The following is a 20,685-nucleotide window of genomic DNA, read 5'->3' on the forward strand; positions in this document are numbered from 1 at the left end:
GGAACTCCAAACAGAAGCGCATAGGAAAGAAAGAAAGGAGGCGCAAACACCTAGTGCATTACCCTTGGACACCTTTAAAACTTTTTATTAAAATGCCAAAAACATACTGACAGACATGAAGAGCAAAAATTGCATTGAATGAGTCCACCACATGTGGAGGTATTCATCCCTGTATTTGGACCACTGACACTTTTGGGCAGACACACTCCCTTTCTCAGAGCTCTGGGGCAGGGGCACCAAAAACATAATTCCCCTAACATCCTACCCTAGGAGGGTGTTACATCAGTCAAAACTTTTTTTCATCTTGGATAGAATAGGGATGGGTTAGAACCCCTATCAGGTGAATATTTACTTTCTGTGTCCTGTCAGGGGGAAAACTCTTTTCACTTCCAGTCTTGGAGACATTACAGGGAGTGAAAGGAAATCTCTTCCAAACTCCAAATTGAAAAAAAAAATGTCTGTTTCAGACAGTTCTCATCAGAACATTCGCCCCCACTGAGGTATTTTTCTTGCTCTCATGACAACCCTAACATTTAGGATTTTTACTTATTTTCAGTCTTGGCGATATTAGTCACAAGGACAAATAGGAGAATAAAATGTGCTTAGCAGGGGCATATTAAGCAATAAAACTTTGGCAATGTGTCTAAATGTTTCCAACTCTATCCAAAAACAGTTTTTCCCTTATGCATACATTAATCAAAATGTGATTGGTGTAATTAGCTGCTGCAAATGGCAAGTCCATAGATTTCTATTGCTCCAACTGATTCAACTTAAAAAAAAAGTTAGGGTCGGGAAGTAGAAAGCTTACAGACAGGAATCATTAAAATAACACTAACCACTAAGTTCCAATCACAGTTTTTTTAAACATGTATCTAGTTAAGCACATATGTGTAACCTACATATCACACTTACAGTATCTCCAGCTGTCCTTTCCATAGATGCTTAATGAAGATCTCCTTCACCCTTTTCCCCTTCTTTTCCTATACAGAAATCATAATGCCCTGCCAAATCAGATTTAGTTCTCTACTGCTAAAGGTGTACGCAGGCATATTTTAACAAACTACAGTGTGTATAGTATGTAAAGTTATGACTTCTGTTTTTTTAATAATGATTTGTCTTTAACATTTTTGCCTTAATACTAACAAGTGATAAACACACTCTATTTTGACACTGGCTGCCTCTGCTTCTTATATCTGAGCTGAGTCATCCCATTCTCATGTTTTCTTGGAGACAGTTATTACTACCCTAACTAAAAACCGTGCGTCGCTAACATGTCAGCTGATTTCCAAAAACAGTCTGGCACAGGGTACGAATGAAGGTTTATCTACGTACGATGACTAATTTAAACAGTGTCCAATGAACTTGCAAAAATAATTAGAGATCAAAATGCATTCAGTACAGTAAAAATGAATATTAAAGCACAACTAAACTCTCTCAGTCATTAATAACTGTTTTTTAAACCTTATGCTGCTTGCAATAGTAAATGGATAGGAAGGGATATTATATTTACTTGTGTTTAAACTTTTTTTTACATTTCTTCAGCTGCTTCCTGATTTCTGGCCTAGGCCAAAATGATGTCATACATGCCTTGAGGCTTCCTTTCATTTGGAGGAGGGGAGGAAGATCTTTCTTTATCATACATCACGGGACACAGAGCCCTAAATCATAACATATGGGTTATATAGCCACCTTCATGTGAAGGACACTGGTAACCAATCAGAAAGGACGTCCCCCTATATAACCCCTCCCACACAGGAAGTGTGCCTTTTTTCCAGTGTCTACAGGTGATGGACACTGTGGAGAGTCACTCCACATATTTTTCTATGTTTTAAAGAAGAAGAAAAAAGATATGCTACATACCCCAATCAAAGATCACTGAATCTAAGGGGTTAGCTATCAGATCCATCCTAAACAGTAAATAGACTAAAAAAGATGGTACCTGAGCCTCAGGGAGCAGATACGAGATTGTACCTGTAATGCTGTCCTTATAGGGCGCTGGACCCTGGGATCCGGACCCTTGGAATGCTCTACAGGTCCAATGCCTTGGCCCCTCTAAAACAAGGGGACCCAGTCCTTGAAGGTCTCCAAGACAAAGCTTGCCATGATGGGTGAAGATTGGATTCCTGTTTCATACAGAATCCTGCAGCAGGACTGGTGAGTCCAAATTAAAATATTTACACATACAGCAAACATTGAAACTAAAAATTGCTGGCATGAGACTTTGGATGGTAAGATTATGCAAAATACATCTTGTCTGTGCTTGTTTTTCTGACACACTGTTTTCACCCTGTGCTGATTACCTGAAAGGTATCAGCTGTGGCAAACCAATGTGTGCATGAGACTGTGGATGTTAACCACTTTAAGACCAGGCCTATTTTTGACACTTGGTGTTTACAAGCTAAAATCTGTTTTTTTTTGCTAGAAAACTACTTAGAGCCCCCAAACATTATATATTTTTTAGCAGAGACCCTAGAGAATAAAATGGAGATCGTTGCAATATTTTTTTATCACATCGTATTTGCGCAGCGGTTTTCCAAACGCAATTTTTTTGGGAAAAAATCACCTTTTTGAATTAAAAAATAAGAAAACAGTAAAGTTAGCCCATAATGTGAAAGATAATGTTACGCCAAGTAAATAGATACCCAACATGTTATGCTTCAAAATTGCGCACGCTCGCCGAATGGCAACAAACTTTGGTACTTTAAAAATTACTTTAAAAATTTCTACAGGTTACCAGCTTAGAGTTACAGAGTAGGTCTAGGGCTTAAATTATTGCTCTCGCTCTAACGATCGCGGCAATACCTCACATGTGTGGTTTGAACACCGTTTTATTTATTTATTTTATTTATTTATTTTATTTATTATTTTTGATTTTTACATAGTTTAAAAAAAAATTGATTATTTTTATTCCTATTACAAGGAATATAAACATTCCTTGTAATAGAAATAGCCATGATAGGACCTCTTTATTGTGAGATCTGGGGTCAAAAAATCCTCAGATCTCACAAGTACACTAAAAAAGAAAAAAAAACGGCTCTTTAAGCCGGTTGCTAGGCAACGATGTTTGAAGTCGCTCCGGTGCTCCAAGACCATAGAGACGAGTGAGGGCCGTCTTGCCCTCACTCGACTTCTTGTCTAAGAGGATTCGGGACCGGATTGTTTTCCCCGCTGTCGGTGGGTCTGGTAAGCGGGGAAAAGGAGCGGGATGCGGCGGGAGGGGGGGGGGATCTCTTCCGCTGCACCGTAAGGGCGATCCTGCTGCGAATCCTCCACTGGGACCACCCTTACCTGAAAGCCAATCGCCAACCGGGGATGCAGCAGTCCTATCCCTATAGATGGTGCACGTCAAACCCTTTCATATTTGGGGATTAAACTTACACCTTCACAAGCTACCCTTTATCAACATAACTTTGTCCCCCTGTTTTGGGAGATTTTGGGTTCCCTACATCAGTGGATGGGGTTCCCCCTTTCGCTTTTGGGCCGGATCAATGTTCTAAAAATGTCCATCCTGCCTAGACTGCTCTATTACTTTGACACCCTACCAGTCCAGGTTCCAATGACACAACTCAAAACTTTGCAGCATAGTTTCCTGAACTTTATTTGGAATAATAAGGTACACAGAGTGGCTAGTTCGGTAATTTTCTCCCCACGACGCAGGGATGGACTGGGGGTTCCGGATATCATTAAGTACTATTTTGCCTCCCACCTCCGGGTGGCGGCCTCATGGTCCTCTTTGATGGCCCCCAACCAGTGGTCGGAAATTGAGAGGGGTGTGATTTTTCCGGTCCATCCCTGCTCTTTACTGTGGTCCCCCAGCCTCCACATGGATCGAGTCTTGCGGGGTATGTGTCTTGCACCCATGCTCTCCACTATGGATGTATGGACTAGGTGTTATTGTAAGTACTCTCTCTCTTCACCATGCCCGCCGTTCACTAATGTTTTGTTTAATCCCTCTATACCCGATAGTCTACAGGTGGGACGAGTTTGGACCTGGACGCGGGCCCCCCTTTTTCAGCGCCGTAGTATTGTCCATCCGGTCTCGCGTACCTTATACTCGTTTGAGACCTTGAGGGAGAAATGTAACATTCCTAAACACGCTTTTTATTTTTATTTGCAAATACGTCACCTTTTCCATTCTATGGCGAGGTCTTTGTCCTTGGAGAGGCCCACTGCCTTTGAGCGAATGTCGGCACAGGGGCCTCATCAGCGACACTTGGTTTCTACAATTTATAATATTCTACATGATGCCCATCCGCTGGCGGAGGATTCCCACCTCTTCATGCGTAGGTGGTCCGAAATTTTACAGAGGCCCATTTCCCTACAGCAGTGGGACAAGATCTGGTCTTCTGCCTTTAAGTCATCTAGATGCGTGGTGCAGAGAGAGACGACATTGAAAATCTTGATGTTCTGGTATAGGACCCCGGCTAGATTACATAAAATTGATCCGTCATGTCCAGCCACCTGCTGGCGCTGCAGTGATGATCTGGGCACACTATATCATATTTTTTGGCAATGTCCTCTTATAAAACCTTTTTGGGGAATGGTGGGGTCAAAAATACAGTCGGTGACTGGCTTGTCTTTCACACTTGACCCTCTCCATTACCTCTTGGGCCTTCCCTTCCCCGGGGGCCCCAAACCCACCAGGCGCTTGATCTCCTACCTTCTAGTAGCGGCCAGGAGAGCTATCCCGTTGTGCTGGCGTCAGCCAGGACCTCCTGACATGGCACTTTTCCAGCGCTTGGCGCTATCTGCTGCCATAACCCTGGTATTTAGCGTCAGTAGTGACGTACATCTGCAGTGGGCAGTGGGTAAGTGGTTAAGCTATGCATAACACATCTTGTTGAAAACTCTGAGTTTTTCCCAGGGATTAAAATGTGCTATTGATATCAATTGTGATTTTATGAGCTTGTGCAGTTGTGGGATGATGCATAGTTTGTTTTAAACATTATCTCTTTGCCTATTGTTTTCACAGTGTTTTCTTGTCTTGGGTTGATCACCTGAAAGGTATCAGCTGTGACAAACAAAATTCAGCTTAATCTGCTCTCACCCCATGTGGTTGCTGTTTTTGCCTTGGCACATAAGTGCCCGCATGTTCGTCTCCTCCCTTGATAGCGTGTCTGTGGCTAAGGCTTTTTCGCGCGCAAGCGAGAATCTTCATTTTTAATAACAGGAGTACGCCCTGTGGAGGGCATGTTTGAATGCAATTGGCGTGCACGTGGACGCCACATAGCATGCCACGCAGTACAGCATAATTTTGCGCGATTTAGAAGGTACTGTTTCCAACACGCTAGCCTCTGCTCAGGCTGAAGGGGACACAGAGCAGCAGCAGCTGGGTTGAGAAGTCACTGTGGGTGTATGATTACTGGCACAAACAGGTCCTGTATCTTGGGATAATCAGTGCTGTGTGTGTGATAAGCTGTATAACCTTGGCACAAGCCTTGGGTACACTGAAGCTAGTACCTCAAGTTTGTCTTGCTATAAAGCAATGTCTGCCCCAAAGAGGGCTGGGGGGGGGCACAGTTGGAAGGGGCACTGTGATGCCACCCTCAGGCCTTGAAGGTCCTAGCCTCGCTTCCTATGTGTCTACTCCCCCTGAGCAGCCAGAGGGGACTAGCCAATCTGAGCAATTACGGTTGTTAGGCATAGTAGCTACCCCAGGTGCTTCTGCCGCAACCTACATCACTAAGGACAATTTGGCATTGGCATTAGCCAGCCTTGAGGGTAAGACTGCTGACATAATTGCAGCATCGCAAAGAGGGAAGAAACGTGATAGATCCCCCCCACCTCATCTACCCCCTGAATTCAGTTCAGGATTGGGCAGAGGAGTGTAAGAAGTAGCTGATGATGAACCTATAGAAGGTCAAACTGAGGTTTCCACTTCTAGGGAGTCAGGGTCAGCCTCTCAAACCCAGAGATTGTTGGTTCAGTCTCTTACTGAAATGGTCCGGTGTGGACACAAAATGTTCCCCCTTAGAGACGGCTGAAGTATTTTTCCTCTCTAGGCTCATTGCGCCCTCCTCATAGTCCTTGGATGTTTCCCATACATCTGCTCTTTGAGCAAAAAATGTAAAATGATTGGCACCATCCTGATAGGATTTTTTTATTCCTCCTAAAAAGTTTTTACTATTCTATCCTATGGAGGAAAAAGTTTACCAAAAAATGGTATATACCCACTGTGGAGGCTGCCATTTCTTCGGTTAACAAAAGTTTAACCTGCCCTGTGGATAATACCCAGGTTTTTAAAAGATCCAGCAGATAAGAAGTTGGAATTTTTATGGAAAGCCTCCTTTGCGGTTGCAAGATCTGCAATACAACCAGTGGTAGCGACCGTAGGAGTTTGTCAGTCTTTAAAAGACCGCATGAAGCAAGTGTGCAAGACAGTTCCTTCTCAAGGAGAGTCTGTGGAAGATCTGGCAGATCCACCTCGCACTTTATGTTTCGCAGTGGATGCTCTTACGGACTCCATAAGGCAAATGTCACAAGTTGTTCTGATGATAGTGCATACAGTACATTCAGTATCCTTTAGTTAAAGAGCTGGTCTGCGGAATTACCATGTAAAAAGTTACTGGCTGGCTTGCCTTTTCAGGGAGAACACTTTTTTTTTTTTTTGATGATGATGATGGATAAGTATATTCAAAAGATCTCAGGGGGGAGGAGAAGAGTACGCTGCTACCTGTGAAAAGGAAGGGCAAGCGTCCTTCTTTTAAGATCCTCAGTACTCCTACAACTAGTGCTTCTAATTCCAGATGGGGGCGACAGCCTCAACCATCTGGGTTCCCTAAAAAGTTCTTTCTTTCTGGCATTGGATCTCAAAGCTCTAAACCAGTTTCTGAACGTTTGTACTTTCCGTAGTCATAGCCTTCCTGCAGGGGGAGGAATTTCTAGCATCCATAATCATCAAGGATGCATATCTTTACGTGCCTATATTCCAGGGCCATCAAAGGTTTCTACGCTTTGCCATAGGAAACCATAAATTTCAGTTTGTGGCCTGCCCTTCGGGTTATCCACAGCTCCAAGAGTGTTCACAAAGATCCTAGCTCCAGTATTGGGAAAGATATCTGTAATAGGATATCTGGACGATCTATTACTAATAAGATTGATCGGCTTCAGCTCTAAGCCGAAATGTCTTCCAGACAGTACAATTTTTAGAACGTCTGGGTTGGATAATGAGCTTAGTAAAGTCAGCATTACAGCCAGTCCAGCATCTGGAATACCTGGGTCTTCTTGTGGACATGGTACAGGCAAATTCTTGCCAGCAAGAAAGGTCTCAGACCCAAAGGATCTGGTTCTGTCCCTAGTAAGGCGGAGATGTCCTTCTATATGTCTTTGCATGATGTTACTAGGAAAGATGGTGTCTGCATTCAAGGCAATTTGCCATGCTCAATTCCATGCCAGACCCTTACAGAACAACATTGTGTCTACATGGACCAGAAGGGTTCTGTCTCTGGACTGGTCCGTGTCTCTGGTACCAAGAGTACATCAGAGTCTGAATTGGTAGTTGTTAACCAGTTATCTGGAGAAGGGGAAATCCTTTCTTCCAGTGACCTGGAAAGTGGTGACTACAGAGGCCAGTCTCTCCGGCTGGGGAGCGGTTCTGGAGGAAGCCACTGTCCAGGGAAAATGTTCCTGGGTAGAGAGAGACATCTCCCCATTAAAATTCTGGAAATCCGAGCAGTCGGGCTTTGAAATACTGGACACCCAGAGTTCGGGGTCACTTCTGGGTGCATTCCAACAATGCCACAGCGTGGCTTATGTCAACCATCAGGGAGGCACAAGGAGTCAGTCATCCCAGAAAGAGGTGGATATCATCCTGTTCCAGGCAGAGAAGTTTGTGCCATGCCTGACAGCATTGTTTATTCCAGGAACAGAGAACTGGCAGGCAGATTTTTTGAGCTATTTTGAGATTTTTTTAGATGTTTCCAGGGGAATGGTCCCTACATCCCGAGATTTTTCAATCAATCTGCCTACGCTGGGGGGTCCCAGATGTAGATCTGTTGGCATCCAGGTTCAACAACAAGTTGAAGAGATTTGTGTCCAGGACCAGGGATCCTCTCTGTCAGAGTGTATTCTTTGGTGACTTCTTGGGAGGAGTATAACCTGATTTATGCCTTTCCTCCGGTACAGCTGATACCGCATTTATTGCGCAGGATCCAGCTAGAGGGGAAACCATTATTTCTGGTAGCTCCTGCATGGCCTGAGGAGGGTTTGGTATGCACAAATCCAAAGGCTGGCAGTGACGAGGCCTTGGGTTCTTCCACTGCGTCTGGATCTACTCTCTCAAGGTCCGATATTCCACCCTGCTGTACAGTCTAGCTTTCCTTCAAGCAGATATAGATATGAAATTAGCCTTGAGCACTATTAAAGGGCTCATTTCCGCCTTATCGGTTTTCTTCCAAGAATCGATCATTTCCCATTTGTTTAGACCTTCGTCCAGGGAATGTTATGTTTTCTTCCACCTGTGAAGCCACCATTGTGTCCTTGGGACCTAAATTTGCTGCTGGAAGTTTTACAAAAACAGCCTTTTGAACCTCTGGGGCAGGTTCCCCTGGTTAGTTTGACCAGAAAACTGGTCTTTTTGATTGCGATAACTTCAGCTAGAGGGTATTGGAACTAGCAGCTCTTTCTTGTAAAGAGCCATTCTTGATTTTTCATCAAGATACGGTGATTCTTTGTCCACACCCTGGTTATTTTGCCCAAGGTGGTGTCCACCTTTCATTTGAATCAGGACATTATACTACCTTCCCTCCTGTTTTCCAGATTCTCACTCAGAGGAGGAAATGTTTTTTGCATTCTCTTGATGTAATGCGTGCACTTAGGTTTTAATTAAAGAAATCAGCTCGGATTCGTAAGACCTTGTTTGTGCTGCCAGAAGGGCCCAAGAAAGGGTTGGCAGCATTTAAGATTTCTTGTTTGGATTTGCCAGGTTATTACCCAGGCGTATGAGTTAGTAGGAAAGTTTCCACCTTTTCAGTAAAGGCACATTCTACCAGAGGAGTAGGTGCCTCTTGGGCACATTGCCATCAAGCCTCTATGACCTGTTTGTCGGTGCATATGCTCACTCGTTTCTATCAAGTGGATGTTAGGTCCCAGGAGGAATCTGCATTTGGCCGCATTGTTCTGCAGGCAGCGTTGTGATCCTTTTGGTGATCAGATGATGGTATTTTTTGGTGTCCCCCTCCCCTCAGATGCATGGCTTTAGGACATACCATATGTTATGATTTAGGGTTCTGTGTCCCGTGATGTACGATAAAGAAAATAGGATTTTTCTTACAGCTTACCTGTAAAATCCTTTTCTTGGAGTACATCAAGGGACACAGAGGTCCCTCCCATCTTCTATGGGACCTTTATTGCTTGCTACAAAATGGAGGCACTTCCTGTGTGGTAGGAGTTATATAGGGGGACAACCTTTCTGATTGGTTACCAGTGTCCTTCACTTGAAGGTGGCTATATAACCCATATGTTATGATTTAGGGCTCTGTGTCCCGTTATGTACTACAAAAAATGATATTACAGGTAAGCTGTAGGGAAAATCCTATTTTCTCAGTTAAGCACACCCTCCTGCCTATGTGCCTGAGCTAAGGGCTTCCAGGAAGTAAATGCCTCATGAATCAACTGTTTTTGAAAGTGATTTCACAACAAAAAAAAGCATGAAGACATGGATGTATGGGTGACTTTGTTTTGAATATTAAAAATTAATTAAATCGTATTTTCAGTTTGTGGTGCTCGGTGAGTTCCACTCAACGTTTATTTTCCAACCTGAATTTGTATCCAGTTGTGTACTCATATGACTGCTGTGGAGTGGGGGGGGGGGGCAATTAGGAAAGCTTTTGAAAAAAGTAGATGGAAAAAAAAAGGGGGAGCACCATGCTAAGTACATAGTTACATAGTTAGTCTGCTTGAAAAAAAAAAAACATCCATCTGGCTCAACCAATAAAACACAAAAAACAGTAAAGAAAACCCAACCATACAATCCCATATACACCAAACTATACCCACCGTTGATCCAGAGGAAGGCAAAAAAACTCCAGCAAAGCATGATCCAATTTGCTACAGCAGGGGAAAAAAAATCCTTCCTGATCCCCCGAGAGGAAATCGGATATTCCCTAGATCAACTTTACCTATAAATATTAGTACCCATTTCAATTTTGTACACCTAGGAAAGATTCCAGACCTCTTTTAAAGCAATCTAGTGAGCTAGCCAGAACCACCTCTGGAGGGAGTCTATTCCAGATTTTCACAGCTCTTACGGTGAAGAAACTTTTCCATATTTGGAGACAAAATCTGTTTTCCTCTAGACGTAAAGCACCCTTGTCCTCTGTGTTGACCCTAAAATAAATAACTCAACACCAAGTTCACTATATGGACCCCTTATGTATTTATACATGTTGATCGTATTCCCCCCCCCCTTAATCTCCTCATCTCAAGAGAGAATAAATTCAGTTCCTCTAATCTTTCATCATAGCTGAGCTCCTCAATGCCTCTTATCAGTTTGGTTGCCCTTCTCTGCACTTTCTCCAGTTCCCCGATATCTTTTCTGAGAACTGGTGCCCAAAATTAAATTGCATGTTCCAGATGAGGTCTTACTAATGATTTGTACAGGGGCAAAATTATATCTCTCTCTCTGGAGTCCATGCCTCTGTTAATACAAGAAAGGACTTAGCTTGCTTTGCAAACCGCAGCTTGGCATTGCATGCTAAAAATAGGCTTAGGATCTACTAGAACACCCAGATCCTTCTCCGCTATGAATTCCCCTAGTTCTATTCCCCCTAGTGTGTATGATGCATGCATATTCTTAGCCACCAAGTGCATAACTTTACATTTATCAACATTAAACCTCATTTGCCACATAGTTGCCCAATGAAACAGTGCATTGAGGTCAACTTGAAAGTTGGAGACATCCTGTAATTAAGTTATTCCACTGCAAAGACTGAAATTGTACTTTTAATCCCAAATCAATATTGAATAAGCGACTAGCACTACAGATGACATCCGTATCTAAAAAAAAATGAATTTTATTGAAAGAAAGTAAACATTTTTCTGTGTGCATATGAAGATAACACAGATCAAGTACCCTAGGTTTGTGCAGCCTATTGCATTAGGGTGTGTACCCCTAAGGTCAAACACAAATGCATAAGTGTGGGTGCGTGCAGGCGTACGTCTATGTTTGTGTATATGTGTATAAATATATACATACATGCATGCATACATACAGACTCACACTTTTATAAATAAATGTAAACAAATATTTTAAAAAGGTATTAAAACATTTTATGAGCAGTGTGCTGCATGGCCAGTCAGTGAGCTGTGTGACAATTAAGTGAGCAGCGTGTGGTGTGGCCAGTCAGTGAGCAGTGTATGGTGTGAACAGTAAGTGAGCAGCATGCGGTGTGGCAAGTCAGAGAGCAGCATGCAGTGTGGCAAGTCAGTGAGCAGCATGCAGTGTTTCAAGTCAGTGAGCAGCACGCAGTGTGGCAAGTCAGTGAGCAGCATGCAGTGTTTCAAGTCAGTGAGCAGCATGCAGTGTTTCCAGTCAGTGAGCAGCATGCGGTGTCACCAGTCAGTGAGCAGTGTGTGGTGCGGCCAGTCAGTGAGCAACAAGCAGTGTGCCCAGTGAGTGAGTAGCGTGCAGTGTGGCCAGTCAGTGAGCAGCCTGCGGTGTCGCCAGTCAGTGAGCAGTGTGTGGTGGGGCCAGCCAGTGAGCAGCATGCAGTGGGGCTAGTCAGTGAGCAGTGTGGGGTGTGAACAGTCATTGAGCAGCATTCGTTGGGGCCAGTTAGTGAGCAGCATGGGGTGTGGCCAGTCAGTGAGCAGAATGCAGTGTGTCCTGTGAGCAGAGTTGTATAAAGTACTCAAAATTTCTACTTGAGTAAAAGTACAAGTGCTCGATCAAAAAGTGACTTGAGTAGAAGTTGAAGTGCTCGCAGAAAAAGTTACTTAAGTAGAAGTACTAAAGTATTCAACATTTTTTTTACTTAAGTATTGCAAGTAGTTTTTTCAAAAAATTTGCTACTTAAGTACTAAAAGTAAAAAGTACCAGTAGTTTTAAAAAAAATTTCTACTCAAGTACTGAAAGTAGAAGTACAAGTACTGTGTTATGTAGTTATTAAAGAAAGAAGTCAAAAGTTTGAACATCATATTGTTTTTTATTATTTCAAATGATTTATTCAAATGATTAACCTGTGTTTGTTAGTAGTTTCTTGATGCACTTTAAGCGCTGTAGCACCATTTATTTGTTTGTTTCATATTTTCTTTTTATTGGAAAGATATTGGAAAATTATTGGTATAGCAGCTTTTATTATACACAGCCTTTATTTTCGTATGCGCTGATTTACAAATGACATTATACACATTTTTTTGAGCTTTATGCAACCTGCCATCTACTGTTCTGGCAGTGGTAATTTTTTTAACAGTAACGAGTAACTATTCAGCACAAAAAAAAAATATCGGAGTAGAAGTATCGAAATCATCGAAAAAATGTAGTGAAGTAAAAGTAGAAGTAGGAGAAAAAAATTCTACTCTAGGAAAGTACAGATACCGCATTTCGGTACTTAAGTACAGTACTTAAGTAGTTCTACTTCGTTACTATACATCTCTGCCTGTGAGTGAACAACATGCAGTGTGGGCTGTCAGTGAGGAGCATGCAGTGTGGCCAGGCAGGGAGCAGCGTGCAGTATGGCCAGTCAGTGATAAGCGTGCGGTGTGGCCAGTCAGTGAGCAGCGTGCAGTGTGGCTAGTGAGTGAACAACATGCGGTGTCGGCAGTCAGTAAGCAGCATGCAGTGTGGCCAGGCAGGGAGCAGCATATGGTGTGGCCAGTCAGTGAGCGGTGTAACCAGTCAGTAAGCAGCATGTGGTGTGGCCTGTCAGTGAGCAGCATGCAGTGTGATCAGTTAATGAGCAGCATGTGGTGTGGCCAGTTAGTGAGCTGTATGTGACTTGGCCAGTCAGTGAGCAGTATGTGGTGTAAACAGTCAGTAAGCAGCATGCAGTGTGGCCAGTCATTGAGCAATGTGCGGTGTGACCAGTCAGTGAGCAGCGTGCGGTGTGGCCAGTCAGTAAACAGTGTGCAGTGTGAACAGTCAGTGAGCAGAATGTGGAGTGGCCAGTCGGTAAACAGCGTGTGGTGTGAACAGTCAGTAAGCAGCTTGCGGTGTGGCCAGTCAGTAGGCAGTGTGTGTGGTGTGTCCAGTCAGTGTGCAGTGTGCTGTGTGGCCAATCAGTGAGCAGTGTGTGGTGTGAACAGTCTGTGAGCAGCATAGGGTGTGGCCAGTGAGTGAGCAGCGTGCGGTGTGGCCAGTCAGTGAGCAGCGTGCGGTGTGGCCAGTCGGTGAGCAGCATAGGGTGTGGCCAGTCAGTGAGCAGTGTGCAGTGTTTCCAGTGAGTGAACAACGTGCGGTGTGGCCAGGCAGTGAGCAGCATGTGGTGTGAACAGTCAGCGAGCAACATGCGGTGTGGCCAGTCAGTGAGCAGTGTGCAGTGTGGTCAGTCAGTGAGCAGTGTGTGGTGTGACCAGTCAGTGAGCAGTGTGCGGTGTGACCAGTCAGTGAGCAGTGTGCGGTGTGGCCAGTCGGTAAACAGCGTGTGGTGCGAACAGTCAGTAAACAGCGTGCGGTGTGGCCAGGCAGTGAGCAGCATGTGGTGTGAAGAGTCAGCGAGCAACATGCGGTGTGGCCAGTCAGTGTGCAGTGTGGTCAGTCAGTGAGCAGTGTGTGGTGTGACCAGTCAGTGAGCAGTGTGCGGTGTGGTCAGTCAGCAAGCAGCGTGCGGTGTGGCCAGTCAGTGAGCAGTGTGCAGTGTGGCCAGTAAGTAAGCAGTGTGCTATGTGGCCAGTGAGTGAGCAGCGTGCGGTGTGGCCAATCAGTGAGCAGTGTTTGGTGAGAACAGTCCGTGAGCAGCATACGGTGTGGCCAGGCAGTGAGCAGCATGCCGTGTGGCAAGTCAGTGAGCAGTGTGCGGTGTGGCCAGTGAGTGATCAGCGTGCGGTGTGGCCAGTCAGTGAGCAGCTTGCAGTGTGGCCAGTCAGTGAGCAGCGTGAAGTGTGACTAGTGAGTGAACAACATGCGGTGTGGGCTGTCAGGGAGTAGAATGTAGTGTGGCCAGGCAGGAAGCAGAAAACTGTGTGACCAGGCAGGGAGCAGCATATGGTGTGGCCAGTCAGTGAGCAGTGAGCGGTGTAACCAGTCAATAAGTAGTAAGTGTGGCCTGTCAATGAGCAGCATGCAGTGTGAACAGTTAACCACTTAAGCCCCGGAAGATTTTACCCCCTTCCTGACCAGGGGGTATTTTGCGATTCGGCACTGCATGACTTTAACGGACAATTGCGCGGTCGTGCGACGCTGTACCTAAACGAATTTGACGTCCTTTTTTTCCCACAAACAGAGCTTTCTTTTGGTGGTATTTGATCACCTGTGCGATTTTTTGATCACGCGCTATAAACAAAAAAAAGCGTCAATTTTGCAAAAATAACAATATTTTTCACATTTTTTTATATGAAATTCCCCAAAAAAAAAAGTAAAAATCAAAATTTTTTAACATTTTCGGCCAATTTGTTTTATGCTACCTATGTTTGGTAAAAAAAATCGCAAAAAGCGTATTTTGATTGGTTTGCGCAAAAGTTATCGCGTTTCCTAACAAAGGGAAAGATTTTTGTCATTTTTGTTGTTGTTTTTTTTAACGCGTAATGGCGGCGATCTGCGTTTTTTTTGCGGTACTGCGACATTGCGGCGGACAGATCGGACCCTTGACTGATATTTTTGACACTTTTGGGGTTACCAGTGACATTTCTACAGTAATCAGTGCTATATATATGCACTGTTACTGTAAAAATACACTGGCAGTGAAGGGGTTAACTTTATTTGAGAGGGAGGGGCTGTGTGTGTCCCTAGGGGCGTGATTCTAACTGTGATTGGCTGTGGCTTGAGGTGTAGTTACACTGATCTACGGTTCTACATAGTAGAACCGTATGATCAGTGTCTCTACACAGGGAGAACTGACAGGCAGCTTGTTTACACATCGGGTCCGCTGGTCACACGCGTGGGGGGGTGCGTGAGCACGCGGGAGCGCGCGGGCGGCGGCGCGCGCTCGCTCCCCAGACCCTCCCAGGCTAGTGACGTACCGATACGTCACTCTGCCTGTGAGGGGCTGACCGCCGCAGTATATAGTCGTGCGGCGGTCGGCAAGTGGTTAATGAACAGCATGTGGTGTGGCCGCTCAGTGAGCAGCGTGCAGTGTGGCCAGTTCGTGAGCTGTATGTGGTGTGGCCAGTCAGTGAGCAGTGTGTGGTGTACACAGTCAGTAAGCAGCATGCAGTGTGGCCAGTTAGTGAGCAGTGTGCGGTATGGCCAGTCAGTAAGCAGCATGCAGTGTGGCCAGTCAGTAAGCAGCATGCAGAGTGGCCAGTCAGTGAGCAGTGTGCAGTGTGGTCAGTTAGTGAGCAGTGTGCTGTGTGGCCAGTGAGTTAGCAGTGTGTGGCATGGCCAGTCAGTAAGCAGTGTACAGTGTAATCAGTCACTGAGCAGCATAAAAGGTGTGGCCAGTCAGTGAGCAGTGTGTGTGGTGTGTCCAGTCAGTGAGCAGTGTGTGGTGTAAACAGTCAGTGAGCAGCATAGGGTGTGGGCAGTGAATAAGCAGCATGCAGTGTGGCCAGTGAGTTAACAACGTGCGGTGTGAGCTGTCAGTGAGCAGCGTGCAGTATGGCCAGTCAGTGAGCAGCGTGCAGTATGGCCAGTCAGTGAGCAGCGTGCAGTATGGCCAGTCAGTGAGCAACGTGCAGTGTGGCCAGTCAGTGAGCAACGTGCGATGTGACCAGTCAGTCAGCAGCATGCGGTGTGGCCAGTCAGTAAGCAGTGTGCTGTATGGCCAGTCAGTGAGCAGCATGCGGTGTGGCCGGTCAGTGAACAGCTTGCAGTGTGAACAGTCAGTGAGCTGCATGCAGCGTAGCCAGTCAGTGAGCTGTGTGTGATGTGGCCTGTCAGTAAGCAGCATGCAGTGTGAACAGTCAGTGAGCAGAGTGTGGTGGGAAGTCTGGTAGCAGTTCTCCATTTCTTTGTGTGCAATATAAGGGTTGAAGCAGTATAGATGGAGCATGGAGGGAACTCCTGCAGTGATCAAAGTAAACCTCTCCCCATCAGTCACCTTCCACATGGCTAGAAGTAGAAGGCTCCTGGGCTGCCATCTCTGATCTGCCTTCTTCCCAGTTTCAGCTGCTCAATTAGCCAGAGCAGCCACCTGTGAGTGTGTAGGAGGGAAAGCTCAGCCACACCCCTGCCCCACCCACTACCTTCTCAGCCCTGGGAGATACTGATCAGCCTGAAATCCCCCCGGGCTGCAAGCCTCAGAATGCTTTTTGCAGGGAACTAGAGGAGCTTAGTAGCCAGGTTAGAAAGTCAAAGATAGCCTATGCCGACCTCCTGGCGCTGCCACATTCAGCATATGCTTGCATCAAGGCCTTGAAATCTTATAACGTTAAAAGGATCAGTTGGAAAAAGACTGCTAAGGTAAGGTACTGAGGACAGAATAGTTAGTTTGAAAATGAAAGTTAAACCCACATTTCTTGTATGCTGTCAAGTAACAAGTAAACAATATGGCATTTAAAAAAAAAAATCTATGTGTGTGCAAAAACAGCTAAGGCTGCCCAGGCTAACATCACCTGGTTGCCCCGCCTCCTTGGGATGTCACCGACCAGTGCATGCTGGGTCAGTGATGTCACAAGGGGATGGGCCACCAGGTGACAACACCAGGTTGCCCGCCCCTTACCTTTTTAAGAACTGTCATCTAGGGGAAAAGGAATTCGGTAGTCAGCTTTGCTCGTGAGCATTTCTTTTTTGGGTCTGGTGATGCGTGATTGATGATGAATCTACATCAAGGGATATTTTTTTTTGTATTTTTTTTAAATAGAGAAATTATCAAAAACGTATTATTTATGTTTGACACTTTTTTTGGTGAATAAGTAGGGGTACAATGTACCTCATACTCCTTTACATGGGGGGGTGGGATCTTGAGGCCCCCTTCTTAAATGGGGCTTCCAGATTCTGATTAGCCCCCTGCCCACAGACCCTCAGAACCACCACCCAGGGTTGTCAGGAAGATGCACTTGTCCCAATCAAAATGGAGGCAAGGGGCATTGGGCATTGGGGTGGGTGGGCCGAGCTCCCCCTGCCCCAAAACACCACCCCCATGTTAAGGGCATGTGGCCTGGTATGGTTTAGTGACGGTGTTCGCTTTTCCCCCGTTTTCCTTGCCTGCCGGGCTGTACGCTCGAATAAGGGTCTGGTATGGATTTTGGGGGCGACCCCATGCCATTTGTTTTATATTGCCAGCAATAGCTTGCAGCTACGAAGTCTGTTTAAATGTCTTTTTTTTGCTTTAGAAATGTCAGTTTTGCTGCAGCAGGGTCTATACATGGTATAGATGTGCCACTTTACAGGCAGACTAAGAGGAAAAAGAGGAGTTGAGATCATGTGGCCTGGTGTGGTTCAGGAGGGGGGCATAATTAAAATCACTGCTCCTTTTAAAACAATCTTCTTTTTTTTTTTTGCATTGATACATGTCCCCTAGGGCAGTACCCGGGCCTCCATACCCTTATGGCAATAACTTGCCTGTCATTCTTCCCTGTGTAAGAATGGTGATCAAACGGTTCTGCTATGTAGGACCGTTGATCACCGTTCTTACACATCAAGCCACAGCCAATCACAGTTAGAAACACGCCCCTAGGGACACACTTAACCCCTCCCTCTCAAAAAAAGTTAACCCCTTAACGGCCAGTGTCATTTTTACAGTAACAGTGCATATGTATAGCACTGATTACTGTAGTAATGTCACTGGTAACCCCAAAAGTGTCAAAAATGTCAGTCAAGGGTCCGATCTGTCCGCCCCAATGTCGCAGTCCCGCAAAAAAAAAAAACGCAGATCGCCGCCATTACGCGTTAAAAAAAAACAACAAAAATGACAAAAATCTTTCCCTTTGTTAGTAAACGCAATAACTTTTGTGCAAACCAATCAAAATACGCTTTTTGCAATTTTTTTTACCAAACATATGGTAAAAAAAAAAATTGGCCTAAAATCTTAAAAAATTTTGATTTTTACGTTTTTTTTGGGGGAATTTCATATAAAAAAAATAGAAAAATATTGTTATTTTTGCAAAATTGACGCTCTTTTTTTGTTTATAGCGCATGATCAAAAAAAACGAACAGGGGGGTGTTCGGCCCATCTCTAGTGATGAATAGCAAAAAATGCCCTGATCATGAAGGGGGTAAATCATGAACACAATATAACATTCCATTTATGTGCTAATTCTTCAATAAGTTGAACTTTGCTGCTTGCAAGTCAGTTGGGCTCCTACCATTAAATGCACAATAATATATATATATATATATATGTATATATATATATATACGTATATATATATATATATATATATATATAAAGCAAGAAACAAAAAGAGAAGAGGACCTGTTGTTTATAACATCCTACTAAGCTCTTGTTTTGAAAAAAGTAACCCATTTTGTTAATATGCACAATGGTTCAGATGGCATCATAACAAAATAGAGGTCCACGGTAGTTAATGTCATTAGTCATTAGTTGTTCCCAGTGATATGCAACATTTTACCTTGTCATTTACCTTGTCGTGTCAGATGCCTAGCAGTAAGCATTATTATAATATGGGGCAAAGTTGCAGTGTCTTTGCAAAGACAATACTCTCTATTACTCACTTGTCATTCCTCCCTCTGTCCCAGCTAAAATCCCTAATGTCAAATCAGTAAAGGTTGAGCAGTGATAATGCATTGTTATATTCTTAGTCTGGTTGAAAAAAGACACAAGTTCATCCAGTTCAACCAATAGATGGGAAAAAAAATCTATACAGTCCCATATACACAATCTTGTACTTATAGTTTATCCAGAGGAAGGAAAACAAAACAATAAAGCATAATCCAATGAGCTTCAATGGGGAAAAAAATCCTTCCTGATCCCCCAAGAGGCAATCAGATACTCCCTGGATCAACTTTACTTGTAAATATTAGAATCCAGTTATATTATGTGTATCCAGGAAATAATCCAGGCCTTTTTTAAACAATCTACAGAGTTGACCAGAACCAGCTCTTGATGAAGTCTATTCCACATTTTCATAGCTCTTACTGTGATGACTTTAAAGTGAATAACTCAAAACCAAGTTCATTACATGGTTTGTTTTATTGGGTCATAAGTCAGTGCATGGGCCTAGCAATTGGCTGTGAGCAATGTCAAAGGAGAGGGGGTAACATTCTCCCTCATACCCAGAAGTGCTGGGTATTATCATTGGTTGCAAAGGACACATGAGCGAAGGAGAGCCAAGGCATAGTGAATATTGGTGGGGCCCTCTTGTATAGACTAGTGGGGTTACTGGTTGGGTTATTTTACTAAAAAATTAGAGCATGTTCTATTTGAAAGGTGAATTTCCACTTTACAAGGCCAAACCCCATGCTGATATGATTGCCAAAGCTCCAACATTTCCAGGGAGTATCAAAACTTACAGTTACCTCCCATCCTTTACACACTCTTGTTTGATTATGACTTTAAGTGTATAGGAGACAGGAAGAGATAGGCAAGCTTCTGCATTATCATGAAGGATCTATCTTGCTCAGCATCCAGCCATAACTGCTTCTGGTGTGCGCAGGCACTGTAAACCCTTACATATACCCAGTGAAGTGAACAGCCTCAGATGATACACAGAGATTAAACAAATCCTCCTACATAAGTTTTACTTGTTTATTTGCATATCTCTACTCTTGTCTACAACCTTTCAAAAGTGCAGATTTGTGATAAAACATTATGCATCTGTGAGGATTTAAGAGGAGGGGTGGAGAACAGCAGTTACAGGTCTTATACAGTGAATGAGAGCTGATTGTAGGAAAGGGACACCATCAATAAATTATAACAGAGTAAGAAAGCACCAGAGAGAAACGACCCTTAGAGTTTTGGAAAGAGATAAGTAAACACTGCAGATATATGTGCTTAGTTTAAATTTCACGACTGAGGTTTTCAACCACTTTAAAAAGCAATGTTGGAGTTTGTGCCTCCAAAGAAACTGTTTCTACACAGAAGTAAAAGCTCAGTTCTGGCTAACAATTTTAAAGTAGACTCTAGACATCAGGGGTGTTTTGTATGGGTTACAACATTATAGTTTAAATTGCTTTATTTAAAAATATAAATCATCCATTTACAGAAAGTTTATTTGGACATACATTTAAAAAACAGGCATATACAATACACAGGAATAACTATTAAATATTAACAGTCAAAATTAAAAAAAAAAAAAAAAAAAGATAAGATAATGCTTCTGTATTTATTGCTACAAATTGTGGATTGCTGGAGGTGGGACATATCTGTGTTATTACAGGGAAGGGTCTCAACCAGGCCTAAATTATTACAAGGAAGGGTCTCAACCAGGCCTAAATTATTACAAGGAAGGGTCTCAACCAGGCCTAAATTAGAATTCTCCTTTAAGGGGCACAAGTAGAAGGCTTTATTTGGGAACAAAAAAGATTTAAACAGTTTGAAAGGTGGCCACTTTGTAAATGGCAGCTAGCTTAGGAACTTGTAATTAGCTTTTTAAATGCTCTTCATTGTAAAGTGCTAGATCATGGTAAGTCCAGTGTAACATGGAAGCTATGTGTTTCCGTACATCTTGCTGCTGTCTGATGACCTTTAT

Source organism: Pelophylax lessonae, assembly GCF_965119305.1.
Source record: "Pelophylax lessonae genome assembly, chromosome: 7".
In the NCBI taxonomy this organism is placed as follows: Eukaryota; Metazoa; Chordata; class Amphibia; order Anura; family Ranidae; genus Pelophylax; species Pelophylax lessonae.